This window comes from Pleurodeles waltl, chromosome 4_2 (assembly GCF_031143425.1).
Source record: "Pleurodeles waltl isolate 20211129_DDA chromosome 4_2, aPleWal1.hap1.20221129, whole genome shotgun sequence".
Lineage (NCBI taxonomy): Eukaryota > Metazoa > Chordata > Amphibia > Caudata > Salamandridae > Pleurodeles > Pleurodeles waltl.
In genome coordinates, this window is record NC_090443.1 from 1,049,151,274 (window position 1) to 1,049,165,405 (window position 14,132).

The 14,132-nt window shown below is 52.3% G+C and overlaps 1 protein-coding gene across 1 annotated transcript in view; it reads left to right on the forward strand.

Moving 5' to 3' along the window:
* Nucleotides 1-14,132, forward strand: part of P2RX3 (purinergic receptor P2X 3) — a 245,389-nt gene that overhangs the window by 214,696 nt on the left and 16,561 nt on the right. The gene's annotated exons all lie outside the window — the stretch shown is intronic.

Below are 14,132 nucleotides of genomic sequence, written 5' to 3' on the forward strand. Positions count from 1 at the left end.
CAGCACATCTCACACCCTCTGCACAGCACATCTCACACCCTCTCTGTCTGCACAGCACATCTCACAACCTCTGCACAGCACGTCACACCCTCACTGTCTGAACAGCACATCTCACACACTCATCGTATGTACAGCACATCTCACATCCTCTGCACAGCACATCTCTCACCCTCTCTGTCTGCACAGCACATCTCACACCCTCCGTCTGCACAGCACATCTCACACACTCACTGTCTGAATAGCACATCTCACACACTCATTGTCTGCAAAGCACATCTCTCACCCTCTGCACAGCACATCTCTCACCCTCTGCACAGCACATCTCACACCCTCTGCACAGCACATCCCTCACCCTCTGCACAGCACATCTCACACCCTCTGCTCAGCACATCTCACACCCTCTGCACAGCACATCTCACACCCTCACTGTCTGCACAGCACATCTCACACCCTCTGCACAGCACATCTCACACCCTCTGCACAGCACATCTCACATCCTCTCTCTCTGCACAGCACATCCCACACCCTCTGCACAGCACATCTCACACCCTCTCTGTCTGCACAGCACATCTCACACCCTCTGCACAGCACATCTCACACCCTCTGCACTGTACATCTCACACCGTCTGTCTGCACAGCACATCTCACACCCTATGCACAGCACATCTTACACCCTCTTCACAGCACATCTCACACACTCACTGTCTGCACATCACATCTCACACCCTCTGCACAGCACATCTCACACCCTCTCTGTCTGCACAGCACATCTCACACCCTCTGCACAGCACATCACACACTCTCTCTGTCTGCACAGCACATCTCACACCCTCCGTCTGCACAGCACATCTCACACCCTCTGCACAGCACATCTCACACCCTCTCTGTTTGCACAGCACATCTCACACCCTCTGTACGGAACATCTCACACCCTCTCTGTCTGCACAGCACATCTCACAGTCCGTCTGCACAGCACATCCCTCACCCTCTGCACAGCACATCTCACACCCTCTGCTCAGCACATCTCACACCCTCTGCACAGCACATCTCACACCCTTTCTGTCTGCACAGCACACCTCACACCCTCTCTGTCTGCACAGCACATCTCACACCCTCTGCACAGCACATCTCACACACTCACTGTCTGAACAGCACATCTCACACCCTCTGCACAGCACATCTCTCACCCTTTCTGTCTGCACAGCACATCTCACACCCTCTGCACAGCACATCTCACACCCTCCCTGTCTGCACAGCACTTCCCACACCCTCTGTACAGCACATCCCACACCCTCTGCACAGCACATCTCACACCCTCTCTGTCTGCACAGCACATCCCACACCCTCTGCACAGCACATCTCACACCCTCTCTATCTGCACAGCACATCTCACACCCTCTAAACAGCACATCTCACACCCTCTTTGTCTGCACAGCACATCTCACACCCTCTGCACAGCACATCTCACACCCTCTCTGTCTGCACAGCACATCTCACAACCTCTGCACAGCACATCTCACACTCTCACTGTCTGAACATCACATCTCACACACTCACTGTCTGAACATCACATCTCACACCCTCTGCACAGCACATCTCACACCCTCACTGTCTGCACAGCACATCTCACACCCTCTGCACGGAACATCTCACACCCTCTCTGTCTGCACAGCACATCTCACAGTCCGTCTGCACAGCACATCCCTCACCCTCTGCACAGCACATCTCACACTCTCTGCTCAGCACATCTCACACCCTCTGCACAGCACATCTCACACCCTCACTGTCTGCACAGCACATCTCACACCCTCTGCACAGCACATCTCACACCCTCTGCACAGCACATCTCACACCCTCCCTGTCTGCACAGCACTTCCCACACCCTCTGTACAGCACATCCCACACCCTCTGCACAGCACATCTCACACCCTCTCTGTCTGCACAGCACATCCCACACCCTCTGCACAGCACATCTCACACCCTCTCTATCTGCACAGCACATCTTACACCCTCTTCACAGCACATCTCACACACTCACTGTCTGCACATCACATCTCACACCCTCTGCACAGCACATCTCACACCCTCTCTGTCTGCACAGCACATCTCACACCCTCTGCACAGCACATCACACACTCTCTCTGTCTGCACAGCACATCTCACACCCTCCGTCTGCACAGCACATCTCACACCCTCTGCACAGCACATCTCACACCCTCTCTGTCTGCACAGCACATCTCACACCCTCTGCACGGAACATCTCACACCCTCTCTGTCTGCACAGCACATCTCACAGTCCGTCTGCACAGCACATCCCTCACCCTCTGCACAGCACATCTCACACTCTCTGCTCAGCACATCTCACACCCTCTGCACAGCACATCTCACACCCTCACTGTCTGCACAGCACATCTCACACCCTCTGCACAGCACATCTCACACCCTCTGCACAGCACATCTCACATCCTCTCTCTCTGCACAGCACATCCCACACCCTCTGCACAGCACATCTCACACCCTCTCTGTCTGCACAGCACATCTCACACCCTCTGCACAGCACATCTCACACCCTCTGCACTGTACATCTCACACCGTCTGTCTGCACAGCACATCTCACACCCTATGCACAGCACATCTTACACCCTCTTTACAGCACATCTCACACACTCACTGTCTGCACATCACATCTCACACCCTCTGCACAGCACATCTCACACCCTCTCTGTCTGCACAGCACATCTCACACCCTCTGCACAGCACATCACACACTCTCTCTGTCTGCACAGCACATCTCACACCCTCCGTCTGCACAGCACATCTCACACCCTCTGCACAGCACATCTCACACCCTCTCTGTCTGCACAGCACATCTCACACCCTCTGCATGGAACATCTCACACCCTCTCTGTCTGCACAGCACATCTCACAGTCCGTCTGCACAGCACATCCCTCACCCTCTGCACAGCACATCTCACACCCTCTGCTCAGCACATCTCACACCCTCTGCACAGCACATCTCACACCCTCACTGTCTGCATAGCACATCTCACACCCTCTGCACAGCACATCTCACACCCTCTGCACAGCACATCTCACATCCTCTCTCTCTGCACAGCACATCCCACACCCTCTGCACAGCACATCTCACACCCTCTCTGTCTGCACAGCACATCTCACACCCTCTGCACAGCACATCTCACACCCTCTGCACTGTACATCTCACACCGTCTGTCTGCACAGCACATCTCACACCCTATGCACAGCACATCTTACACCCTCTTCACAGCACATCTCACACACTCACTGTCTGCACATCACATCTCACACCCTCTGCACAGCACATCTCACACCCTCTCTGTCTGCACAGCACATGTCACACCCTCTGCACAGCACATCACACACTCTCTCTGTCTGCACAGCACATCTCACACCCTCCGTCTGCACAGCACATCTCACACCCTCTGCACAGCACATCTCACACCCTCTCTGTCTGCACAGCACATCTCACACCCTCTGCACGGAACATCTCACACCCTCTCTGTCTGCACAGCACATCTCACAGTCCGTCTGCACAGCACATCCCTCACCCTCTGCACAGCACATCTCACACCCTCTGCTCAGCACATCTCACACCCTCTGCACAGCACATCTCACACCCTTTCTGTCTGCACAGCACACCTCACACCCTCTCTGTCTGCACAGCACATCTCACACCCTCTGCACAGCACATCTCACACACTCACTGTCTGAACAGCACATCTCACACCCTCTGCACAGCACATCTCTCACCCTTTCTGTCTGCACAGCACATCTCACTCCCTCTGCACAGCACATCTCACACCCTCCCTGTCTGCACAGCACATCCCACACCCTCTGTACAGCACATCCCACACCCTCTGCACAGCATATCTCACACCCTCTCTGTCTGCACAGCACATCCCACTCCCTCTGCACAGCACATCTCACACCCTCTCTATCTGCACAGCACATCTCACACCCTCTGAACAGCACATCTCACACCCTCTCTGTCTGCACAGCACATCTCACACCCTCTGCACAGCACATCTCACACCCTCTCTGTCTGCACAGCACATCTCACAACCTCTGCACAGCACATCTCACACTCTCACTGTCTGAACATCACATCTCACACACTCACTGTCTGAACATCACATCTCACACCCTCTGCACAGCACATCTCACCCTCTCTGTCTGCACAGCACATCTCACACCCTCTGCACAGCACATCTCACACCCTCACTGTCTGAACATCACATCTCACACACTCACTGTCTGAACAGCACATCTCACACCCTCTGTCTACACAGCATATGCCACACTCTTTCTGTCTGCACAGCACGTCACACCCTCTCTGTCTGCACAGCACATCTCACATCCTCTGCACAGCACATCTCTCACCCTCTCTGTCTGCACAGCACATCTCACACCCTCCGTCTGCACAGCACATCTCACACACTCACTGTCTGAATAGCACATCTCACACACTCATTGTCTGCAAAGCACATCTCTCACCCTCTGCACAGCACATCTCTCACCCTCTGCACAGCACATCTCACACCCTCTGCACAGCACATCTCACACATTCTCTGTCTGCACAGCAAGTCACACGCCCTCACAGCACATCTAGACAGGCCAGCACCATGTGCCTGTATCCAAGCACACGGGTACAATCGCCACACTAACTACAAGGGTGTAATTCGCTGCACAACCCCCCGTGAGTCACAAGTGCCACCATCCACCTCGCGCCAATCACTGCACACCGACAGTCAAAAGAAACAGTTGCTCGTCGGCGCTCAGTCCCAGGCGTGACATGTCTGCAGAGCACACACTGCCATCCTCAGGGCCACTGGGATTAAGACACTGTGCGATTAGAGCATAGTTATAGATTTGTCGCATTTGCCACATAATCTATCATCTACCGCATAATCTGCAGATTTTAACAAAATAAAATCCTAGGTCAAACGGTTCAAATGTTACAAAAAATGCAGCCACACGTGTTTCTGCGCAGTGGAGGCCCTTTGCAAAGCTGGCCCAGTCACCTTTCTGTTACTTATTGCTATGTGTGGCTGTTAGGCTGTACTAATGAGGGGCAACCAAGGCCAAGCCGAAGTTTCAAAGTTACGAAACAGTGAAGTACTACTATTATAAAATGTGGTACATTATGCTGCATAATTTGCCTTTTCTTGCCGCATAATTTACTCAACCCAGCCACATCATTTGGCCCTCCCTTGCCGCATAATGCCAGAGGCCCTGGTCATCACTTACAGCTTCAGTGTAGTCATCATCGGTGAGACACGGCTCAGCCACAGCTCTAGGCCAGATGCTGCAGCACTCAAAGCGATGATATAACACTGAGGCACGAAAGCGGACTCACAGTCATCCAGAAAACAGCAAGGCCAGGCACACTCTGGGAGTCCTCAAACCTCCCATCATGGAACCCCTCATACTCAGCCTTATCTTCTAGGCATCCCAAGCAGCCACCTTCAGTCTGCTACCCTTAGGGCAGAGCTACACCTTCACCCCACAGGGAAAAACGAATGATTAGTTGGGCACAGTAATTCAGTCTGAATAATGGATTGAAATATGTCCAGCCGTGAGGGGAGAGCAAAGCACACTGATTTCAGAAAGAAAGTGATTGTCACTGACAGTCAATGCTGGGGCTTAGAGAGAGCTGACCTCCGCCTGGACACCCACCTGGGCACATATATAAATACACACTCATCACCTACGCCCCCCCACCCCCCAAGAAGATGCAGCCCACATCCGCCTACTTCTGAAACACACATCACCAAACTACAGGTCACTGGACCCACACACTCAACCCTAACAACCCTCTGAGGAGTCTGACCATAACTTCCATGCCACTGCCTGCACAGTGCAGCCGGACTGATCAGACCTTCATCATCCCATGACGAACACCAACCAAGCAAAACATGTATTCCTGCAAGCCTTCGCCATCCTCACTGAGGAAGATTCACCTCCACCTTTCAGTCAGAAAACAAGTCTCAAATAACTTCACTCATTATTACCGTCAGTGTTGATAGTCACACGTCAATCAAACTACACATCTCAAAAACGAATTGTCAAAGCCAATAGATCTTGCCGTCATGACCCATTGGCTTTGCCAATGCTTCTTGCCAAAGCTCTACAGCACTGTAATTTTTAGGTCCTGCCTACCAGACAGCAGAACTGCCTGATTGAAAATTACCCACTGTGGGCCTACCAGGAATTTACAGTGGGCTTAAAACAGGTCCATTGGTTACCATTGGTTGGCCTCATTGTCCTTCTAATTTGCTTGTTTCCTATTCAATGGCTTTCCTTGTCCATCTTGTGTTTGTCCCTCCCCTGGAGCATAGCCTTGTTACTTGTGTGCTTCCACTGCTGAATTTAGGGAACTACTTTTTTATTTTTGCTTAAGCGCTGCAACAGAGTGCATGTGTTTTCGAGCTGTCTCCCTCGTGTGCTTCTCTTTGCCCCACCCTATGTTCTCTCATATGTGTCCTTTTCTTCCCTCTGTGGTCTGTGTTGTGGTCTCTCCCCTATGTGCTTCTCCCCCTCTGCACTCCCTTCTGTGTGTCTCTCCTTTCTGTTATTGTCTCCCTCTGCAGGTCTCTTGCCCCCTCCACAGCTACCCCGACCCACTTCTCTGTTGTCCCGCACTCCCCACAGACCTATTTTTTATAAATAATTTTATATATTTTTTTTCTTTTGGAGGACCGGGCATCCACTTTCTAAATAAAAGTGCTTTCCCCTACTTCATTTTATGTTTTTTTAATTAACTGATACATCTCGGATTAGTAAAAAAATAAAAAAACAATGGCTGGCGCGCGCACACACGTAGTTTTTTTTTTTTTTTTTCATGTTTTTTATTCACATTTTATCATGGGTTAAATACAAACAATAATATGACTCAACAGTTTCTTGTCTTATCATTTGCCAACGTTACTTGCTTCCACAGTGCACGTTTGTATTCATTTATCTTATCTATGTTACCTTGTCCCTATGAGTGTGTTTCGCTGTTACACGTTCTCTGTTGTGTGCTTGGGTGTAGCTTCTCCAGAAACCTCTGTCGTGTAATATGCTATCCCCCCCTCCTTCCAATTGTCTTAACCAAACTCTTAACAACCTATTAACATGATGGCGCGCGTGGGAGCATGCTAAGGATAGTTACTGTAAGATGTGGGGCACGCTCGTACCAGGGGGGAGGCCCGGCTCCCCTTACCATCTACATCCCTGTGTTGCCTCTCGGTGCATGTCTGGGGTCTCCCCGGTGTGTCCTGTTACTCTCCAGGCCAGATCGATGAGGGGTCTGAGGGGGCCTATATCTCGGTCTGATTTCTTATTATATCTCTCCCTTCTGTCGTGGGCCTGTCCTTCCCTCTCTAATCTCATGTCCCAACCCGTAATACGTGTCCTCTGTTTCTCATTATCAGGTCTCATTTGTCCGCTGTCGCCTTCTCCGCTCCTTCCTCTCCCTTTGTTCCCACTTCATCAATATTTCTTCCCATGTCGGAGCAATGGGTGTTAGTCTAATGCCCCGCGCTTCTTCACATTTAATGGCTTGTAGTTCGGCGCTGGCCCCTTTCAGCCCGTCGCGCCTCCATTCACTCAGGGAAGTGCTATTAATTTCCTAAATAGTACCAGTGCCAGATCCAGGAAGCGTTCCTTTATCTTTCCCACTACTAATCCTGTTTTCAGGCCTAGGAGGAACATATCTGGGGTTTGGGTTACCTCGATCTCGAGCACCTCTTTCAGTTCGGACACCACCGCTACCCAGCCCCTCCGAATGTCAGGGCAGTGCCACACCATGTGGTCAAAGTCAGCGTCCACCTCAGTACATTTAGGGCATGTCTTGGAAGTTCCTCCGTATATTAAAGTCAATCTATGTGGGGTAAGGTACGTCCTATGTAAGTAGTTGAATTGAGTATATCTTAGTCGTGTGTTCCTTCATGCGCCCCACGGGTATGCTATTCCCTTCTGCCATTCTGAGTCCGTGAGATCCCTCCCCAGGGCCCTCTCCCATCTCTCTCTTTGAGGTTGTAGTGGGTACAGTACGCTTTTGACCTGTGTCTTGTATAACTTCGTTATTAAGTGAGCATCATCTCCTGCTGTCAGCAGTAGATGCAGTACTTGGTGTGTGGCCGGTTCCGCGTTTACCGTGTCCCAGTGCTTCATTAAATTATGTGTTAGGCTCTGGTACAGTAGAAACTGTCCATTCGGTACCCCCCCCAGTTTCCATCAAATCAGTGAATGTCCTCAAAACCCCGTTGCTAAAGAGGTCCCCAATTGTCTCTACTCCTGCTTTCGCCCATGTGCTTAGTACGGCTTCCTTTCGGTTCCCGCCCTTCGATTCCAACAGGTGTACCGATAATGGTATTCCAGACGAGTAAGCCGGTCCTACGCCCACCCGTCTTCTACATCTCCTCTAGCAGGCCAGTGGCACTTTCGTCATTCTACTTTTTTCTTGTGGTTCCACCTTCCGGTGTATCATATGTGCTATGATGTCATCTCGGCTCATTTCGCCGCTCGTGACACATCTGTCCAGTCGGCCTCCTCCTGCCATCCACCTGGAGACCCACTGCAACTGGCACGCCAAATAGTAGGATTCAAAGTCTGGGACACCAAGTCCACCCTCTAGATTGGCCTGCAGAGTATTGCCAGCACTGTGCGCCTTCGACCTCCGTCCCATACCAGTTCCCTGAGCAAGGCATTCAATTCCCTGAACCCAGTGCTTTAAATGGAAAAATAGAAGTGCAGGTACTCTGTACCATAGTACCTGCTTTTTTCCGAGAAGTGCTGGTACTCTCCAATTAAAAGTATTACGTTTTTCTTGAGATATGCCGGTACTCTCCCTCTCAAAATAAAAAGTGCGGGTACTCCGTACCGAAGAGTACCGGCCCATTTAAAGCACTGCCTGAACCACAATGCCGGGATCGTCACCGGGAGGTTAACAAAATAGTAAAGGAGGTGGGGTAACATGACCATCTTAGATAGCGATATCCTGGCCATTATCGGTAGTTTCAACGTCAGCCAGAACCTAACTGAGGTCCGGAGGGAGGAGAGTGCCCTTCCCAGGTTCCCATCTCGTAGATCTTTAACATCTTGGTACACCTGAACCCCCAAGTATTTGATGGTTTGTGGAGCACACACCACATCAGGAGGGCATGAGGATGGGCAGGCCAACTCTGCTGTGATAGGGAAGACAAACGTTTTGCTCCTGTTAAGTCGAAGCCCTGACATATTCCCGAAGGAGTCCAATATTTGCAGTGCCCAGGGCAGTCCCGTCTCCCCGTCCCTAGGATAAATCAGGACATCGTCGGCATAGAGTGAGATTATGTGCTCGGTTTGTCCCCATTCTACCCCCTTGCCCGCTCCTTCCAGACTAAATTGTGCCGCAAAGGGCTCAATAGCCAGGGCAAATAATAATGGTGACAGTGGACAACCCTGCCTGGTGCTTCTGTGTATAGGGTAGGGTTCTGAGATCGTCTTCCCAGTTCTTACTCGTGCCAGTGGGGATGTATATAACAAGTCCACCCATCTCACCCAATCTTCCCCTAGCCCCATCCTAAGCATCACTGTTCGTAAATAGTCACATCTGACTGAGTCAAAAGCTTTCTCAAAGTCAATAGCTATTAGCGCACCAGTTGGGGGTCGTTCCGAATTAGGCATCTGCAATATGGCAAAGAGGCGTCTGAGGTTCAGTGACATACTACGGTTTGGGACAAACCCATTCTAGTCCGCGTGGATCAGCATTGGTATATGCTGGAGCAATCGATTAGCCAGGACTTTGCTGAGGATTTTAAAATCGCTATTCAGCATTGATAGCGGGCGAAAATCAGTGACTGATGCCTCGCCTGATTTCAATTTGGGCAGGGGCACCACCAGTGCCTTTCTGAGAGAGTCCGGCAGTCGTCCGGTGCGCAGAACTTCTGCAGATAGTTCTACCAGCTGGGGCACCAACAGTGCCATGTGCTTTTTGTAAAAGTCCATTGGGAGACCATCTGTGCCAGGTGTCTTCCCTGGGGCCAGCTGTGTGATAGCCTCCCTTTCCTCTTCTATTGTCACCGGTCCCCCCAGTTTGTCCCTCCCTTCGTGCGCCAGTACAGTCAGTGGGAGCGGTCGTAGAAATGTATCTAGTTGCCCTTCCACTATCTGGTTGGGGCTCTGGTACAAGTATGTATAATAGTCCCTGAAGGCGTCGTTTAGAGGGCCTGGTCTGAATCTATGCTCGCCTTCCATATCCCGAATGCTCACGATGGGGGACCCCTTCTTCCCGGCCTTACCAGCCAGGCCAATAACTTACCTGCCCTACCCTCTTCAGCTTGTATCGATGCTAAATATTTCTGTGTGCAGTGGCACCTGAGCTGTTCCTCTACCTGGGAATGGGTCCTCCTTGCCTGCATATATTCTTCCTGGTTCAGTGTGCCTCGGCTCCCTGCCTTTTCTGCCTCATGTATGGTTACCTCTAGTTTGGTTAGTTCGCGCTCTAGGGTGCGTTTAATTCCCCACCGTTTGCCCTATACAGTAGCCTCTCGTCGCTACCTTAAGTGTTTCCCACTCTATATGTCTAGTAGTGGCTGATCCTTTATTAATTTTAATGTGGTCTGTCAGGAATGAACGGAGCGCCTCCCTGTATGCTTGGTCTTCAAGTGCGGCAGGTGTTAATCTCCATAACGGTATGGGGGGCCTATCCTCTACCACTCTCCAGTTGAGTAACAGGGGATTGTGGTCAGATATTGTGCGTCCCAAGTATTCAGAGTGGGTCATTCCCCGTGCTAGGGCAGCTGAGCACACCACTCTGTCTATCCTGGTGTATATGTGGTGTAGCCCTGAATAATATGAGCAATCCCTGTCCTCTAGGTGCTGTTCGCGCCAGACGTCAATCAGTTCCCAGTCATGCATCCATTCCCTAAGTTTTTGGGCTACTTTATGGACCGCTGCTCCGGGCAATGGCGGGATGTAGCGGTCCAAATCTGTGTTCGTTATGCTTTTGAAGTCCCCCCCAGCAATAACTTCCCATGCTGCTGGCGTGTGAGGCGGCTCGACAAGCGCTGCATAAAGGGAATCTGGTCCTGATTGGGGGCGTAAATACTTCCCAGCACCAATGGGGTCCCGTAGAGTTTCCCCTCCACCAGTACGAACCTACCTTCCTGATCAATGTCAGTGGAGACCACCTTAAAGCGGACACCTGCCCGTACCCAAACCAGTGCCCCCCTCGCATATGCGGAGTATTTAGCAGCGAACACCTGCCCTCTCCATCTACGCCTTAGCTTTTCCACTTCCGCTGCTGTCAGGTGGGTTTCCTGTAGCATCGCTACATGTATGCCGCTCCTCTTTAGATAAGATGGTATTCTATGTATTTTAGCTGGTGACCCCATCCCTCTGATGTTCCACGTTAGGAAACTATAGTCTGTCATTTAAAAGCATCAAAGAGGGTCGGCCCAACCTACCACCCCGGTACTCCACACCCCTACATCCGTTATTCTTGGTTGCTCAGTTATACTCTGTTGCCCCCAGGTGCCATCAAAACTTAAAATTGAAAATCCCAACCGCCCCTCCCCAGGACACCTTCGAAAATGTAGGTAGCCCAAATAACCAGTGCAACAGTGCAACTTTGTCATCAAAGTGAATATAGTTCTCGCCAGTCTAACTGAATGGACGAGAAGCCGGTAGGGGGGTGGGTGGGTCCATGCTCGTCGGGGCCTTCTGAGTACTCCATGTGCCCCATCACCAGACCAGATCGAATGAGTTTACCCCAAGTCATCTGCTGTTTGCAGAGTCACCCTCGGGGGTCGCCCGGAGCAGCCGGAGCCCTCCACTGATGAAGCTGGCGTGCCATCCGAGTCTCTCTCATTGCTTCCTGAAGGGGATGCTTCTCTGCCCATAGCAGCCGCCACTCTCAAGGCTTCTGTCCTCTCAGACTCCCTCTGTGATTTTGTCGGTCCAGACCAGAGGCGGGTCCGGCGACGCCGCCCCCGGGAGGCTCCCCGCGTCATTCTCTCGATGTTGTCCGATTTCGGAGGCTGCCCTGCTCGTCCTCCATGGGTCTCTATCCACTCCCATGCCTCCTCTGGATTCTGGAAGAATGTGGTCATGTCCTCCGCGATCACTCTCAATCTTGCTGGAAAAAGGAGAGAGTATTGGATCCCTTCTTTTCTGAGGGCTCTATTCACCGCCATGAATGACGCTCTCCTAATATGGACGTCCATGGTAAAGTCCGGAAAAAGAGTTACTTCTCCATTCGCCACCTTAAATGGTCCAGCCTCTCTGGCTCTCTGGAGCAGAATGTCTCTGTCCTTGTAGTGGAGCAGCCTGGCGACCACTGCGCGGGGCGGACTTCCTGGAGCCAGGGGTCTGGAGGGGACTCAGTGTGCCCTCTCCAACGTAAAGAATGGTGTCAATTGTCCTGGTGCTACCATAGTGCGCAGCCATTCCTCAAGAAATTCTAACATATTTATGCCTTCTGCTCCTTCCGGGACCCCTACCACTCTTACATTGTTCCTTCGATTCCTTCCCTCCGCATCTTCTGCCCTGCGCTCCAGACGCATCACTCTGTCCGTGAGGCTCAGTACCGAGGCTTCTAGGACTTTTTTGTCTCGGTGTAAGGTCTGCAAGCGTTTTCTCTGTTTCCTTTACTCTATCAACCAGCTTCTGGTGGTCCGCACGCAAGAGGCCCATTTCCACCGTCACCTGATTGATGTCATGCTTCAAGGTTGCTTTTGTGTCCTCAGTTGCTCCCAGTATTTTATCTAGGGTATCTTGTACTTTGGTTTGCGTGAGGTCTTGCAGGTCCCTTCCACTGTGATCAGCATTAGTGGTGCGCTCCATCGCTTTACTCCCGCGCCGGCCCTTAGAGGTCATCAGCCCAGAATGGCCCGGAGCCCGGGATCTTAACAGTGCTTGAGGCCCAAGCCACGCCTCCGCCGGACCCCTTTGCCCTCCGTTCAGGTTCTTTCACTAGCGTGCCAGTGCCCGGTCAATCCTCCATTGGTTACCCCGGTTGTTCATGCAAAATGTTTTCTCGAGTTTGCACTGCCCCCACGTGTAGGCCCCCCGGGCCCGAACATGCCTCCTTCCAAAGATTGGTGCCAAATGTAGCCCTAGGCCCAACTCCACTTCGCATTCGATGAACTTGTCGTCTACGGGGCCCCCCTAACCCGGCAGAGAGCCTGATGTCTTCTCCAATGTCTTGTCGGTGTGCCCCATCTGCTGTTCTTAAGTTATAGCTCAGTCTAGGCCTCGCGGTAAAGTCGGATTCATAGGGGGCCCTTCCCGATGTCCAGTTCCTCTCACCCTGTGCTCGAGGGAGCTAGTAGGACCCGAGATGTTTGGGGCCTCCGCTCTTCTTCACTGGTAAAAAGTCTGGGTCCCGTAGGCCCAGCGCCGATTGCGCGGTCTGCCCGAGCCGGACTCCGCCTCCACCGCTCGGGCGGAATGCAGCACGCGCTCCCCGGCCCACAGGTCCCAGCCGAACCTGCTGCTCCACCGCTCGGTGCGATGCGCCCTCTCCCCCTATCAAGGGGGCCGCGCAGCTGGCGCCGCCCCTCCACAGGTCCGCGGCGCAGCATCTCCTCACCGTCACCAGAGGGACCAGCACCCAAGCCCCGGCTTCAGACTCCTCCCGGGCCCCAGTCGCAACACTCCACAGCTCTCCTCCCAAGTGGTTCATGCAAAACGTGTTCTCAAGTTTGCACTGCCTCTATGTTGAGGCCCTCCAGGCCCAGATATGACCTCTTCCAAGAATTGGCACCAGGTGTAGCGCTAGGCCCCGCTCCGTTTCACACTCGATAAACTCGTTGTCTACTGGGCCCCTATTATCTTTGCAGAGATCCTAATGTCTTCTCCAATGTCTCGTTGGTGTGCCCCATCTGCTGCTCTCAATTTGTAGCTGAGTCTAGGCCTCGCGGTGAAGTCGGATTCATAGGGGGCTCTTCCCGGGTGCCCAACTCTTCTCACCCCAATGCTCATGGGAGCCAGTAAGGCCCGAGGTGTTTAGGGGCCTCCGCTCTTCCTCTCTGGCAAATAATCTGGGTCCCGCAGGCCCAGCGCCGTCCGCCTCCACCGCTCCGGCTAAAGCTCCCGGTTCTGGGCCTGACAGGTGTTTCCGGTTC